The sequence below is a fragment of the Dipodomys merriami genome, unplaced genomic scaffold (genome assembly GCF_024711535.1).
Source record: "Dipodomys merriami isolate MVZ:Mamm:240054 unplaced genomic scaffold, mDipMer1.0.p SCAF_279, whole genome shotgun sequence".
Taxonomy (NCBI): Eukaryota; Metazoa; Chordata; class Mammalia; order Rodentia; family Heteromyidae; genus Dipodomys; species Dipodomys merriami.
The window spans coordinates 276,716-279,463 of record NW_027204259.1 but is presented as its reverse complement, the minus strand read 5'-3'; the positions used below and the strand labels follow the sequence as shown (position 1 = coordinate 279,463).

Below are 2,748 nucleotides of genomic sequence, written 5' to 3'. Positions count from 1 at the left end.
AGAATTTTTGGTGACCCAGATGCAGCCATGCCATTAATTAAACAGCTTGTTTACGAGCAGTGCACTAAGGAATGCAGAGCCGCCATAACCCCATATAAGAACAGGGGACTGGAAGCATGGATGAAAGTTTGCAGAGAGCTGGGCGGACCACTAACTAATGCTGGATTAGCTGCTGCTGTGGTGCAATTAACCCAGAAGAATGGGGCTGGGAAGGTAGCTCAGTGGTAGAGCGCTTGCCTTGCATGCATGAGGCCCTGGGTTCGATTCCTCAGCACCATATAAGCACAATGAAAAAAGCCGGACGTGACGCTGTGACTCAAGTGGTAGAGTGCTGGCCTTGAGCTGAAGAGCTGAGGGACAGCGCCCAGGCCCAGAGTTCAGGCCCAGGAAAAAACCTATTCAAAAAATGCTGCAAATTTGTCTAAACAGTTGTTTAGTTATCTTTTAGGTAATTGAACTGGGGAGTTCGACAGCCTGATGGAACAGCTCAGGGTTGCCATCGTCATGGTGAACTCGACCCGAGTGGATGCCGGATTGGCGGAGGGGTTATCTTCATGGATCTCCGCTGCTATGATTCATCTCAAGGAGGGGGCGGGTTGGGAACCCTGATAGGCCTCCTGGTGTTAGCCTCCTTGGTATGTCTGTGGTGCATTTGCCAAATTAGAGGTTCTCAGCGTCGCAGTGCAGCCATGATTATCCAAGCCTTTACAGTCATTGGAGCAGGTCAGTCCCCATAAGCGTGGCTTGCCACCCTAAAACAATGAACACAGATTGCAAAGCCAAAGTACTGCAGTTGAGAGGCATGAGTTTTGCCCTCGAGGAGAGCATGTTTGATTGCACACGGGTTCGATTCGCCTTTTCCCGTCCTTGTGAAAAACGAATCAATGGACAGGCTGAGTCATCCCTAGAGAAGGCTCCCTCTGGGAGAAGGCTTGTATGCAGTCCTTGCAATTGCACAACAGGGATCAGACCTCTGTTCTCATCTGTGTTCTTTAAACAAAAAAGGGGGAACTGTAGAGAGCTGCGAGAGGCCGCACCTGGAAGATGGTGCCAGCTTCCGCCCTCTGCCTTCCCGATGGCGAGTGCTCTCGTGGTAAACAACTCCTGATATGGCTAAGGCAAAGAATCTGGCTTGCTTCCGCGCACCTGAACCTATTGGTGGTTCCCACATGGCGTATCAGGGTTGGCTACCCAGTGGGTACTTAAGGCTGTGGGGAATGCTCCCCGGGGTTGGGGTCAGAAGATTACTAAAAGGTCCTGAATAAACTGCAGAGAGAAGAGTCCGGTGTCGCGTCTCCCTTGCTGGTCGAGGCGGTAGTGACAGACTGCTCCTGGAGCTATGGAAATATTTTGTGATAGAATATCAGTGGTGTGAGTTCCTGCCTGGTTGGATGGTAGACAGACCAGGACATTAGGTAATCATGCATATGAACATTTTTTTCATCTTCTTGGCTTTAGCTACTTTTGTAATGGTAGGTATAATAATTACATTTTGATAAAATACCTTCTAGTCAGAACAGTTATATCTGAACTGTTCATCTCTCTATGATCCCTTGTTACTAATATTAGTTTTGTTCAAGTAAGATAATCTATGCTGTCAGGGTAACATATTCTGGTTGGTCTGTTCCTACATTGAAGAAGGGTAAAGTGTCATGTAGACATTTGTGCCTGTAAGACCTCATTTGGGAATTTTAAGCTGTAGAAATTTAGAAGTAGCTCTGAAGCAAGGCTTACTTTGAATATATTAGTTCCACAAAGGTAACTCATTAGATAAATAAGTACTTGAAAAGCCATCACCTTTTTTTGAGGTCGTGGGGCTTGATCTCTGGGCCTGGGCGCTGTCCCTCAGCTCTTCAGCTCAAGGCTAATGCTCTACCACTTGAGCCACAGTGCCACTTCTGGCATTTTTTCTTTTTGCTTATGTGGTGCTGAGGAATTGAACCAAGGGCCTCATGCATGCAAGGCAAGTGCTCTACCATTGAGCACCTTCCCAGCCCCACAGCCATCACCTTTGGACCTAGGTATAAAGACTTCAAAGTATGATCAAATTTAAAATGAAAAAGACGTAAAATAGTCATTGACCAAAAAAATTGCAAATGTGAGCAATCGACTGAACAATATAAGTATTTCCCACTATACAGAGAATTTAGGAGAAATAAGATCAATAGCATTTTTAGGAACAATAAGATTTCCTTGTTATAAAGAGGCAACCAAGGATATATTCCTGTATAAAGATTGCATCATTAACTACTTAAATTTACAGGATACTACATGCTTCAGCAGTACGACTATCAAAGTTACAACAATACAAATATTAACATGGCACTTGCACAAGCATGATATGAAAATTTGTAAAGTATTCCATATTTTTCATTCTTCAGATGCAAGAAATGAAAAATAGTTATTAAAAAGTTGATTGCAAAAATACAAGTGTGACAATACATGTAAATCATAGAATTAAAGTTAATTTGATATAGTGTATTAAATCTTCACCTTAGAAAGGCTTTTACATAGCATAACCTTTACAAAACATTTGAAATTAGATAACATCTTCATTTTATCCCAAAGAAATAAAATACTATAAGGAGCTAGGAAAAAAGGAATCTTAAACTGTTTCTTTATGGAATGTAATCTGAAAGGACACATTTATTAATGAACCCATATATTATAAAACAATGTAGAATTCAACGTATTATACCTAGGAGAGAATGAAATAGATTATGGACATTATACAATCAGAATACAGAA

The 2,748-nt window shown here is 42.4% G+C and overlaps 1 pseudogene; it reads left to right on the top strand.

Moving 5' to 3' along the window:
- Window positions 1-2,271: 2,271 nt before the first annotated feature.
- On the top strand, window positions 2,272-2,371 carry LOC138837917 (U6 spliceosomal RNA; annotated as a pseudogene).
- The last annotated feature ends 377 nt before the right edge of the window (window positions 2,372-2,748 follow it).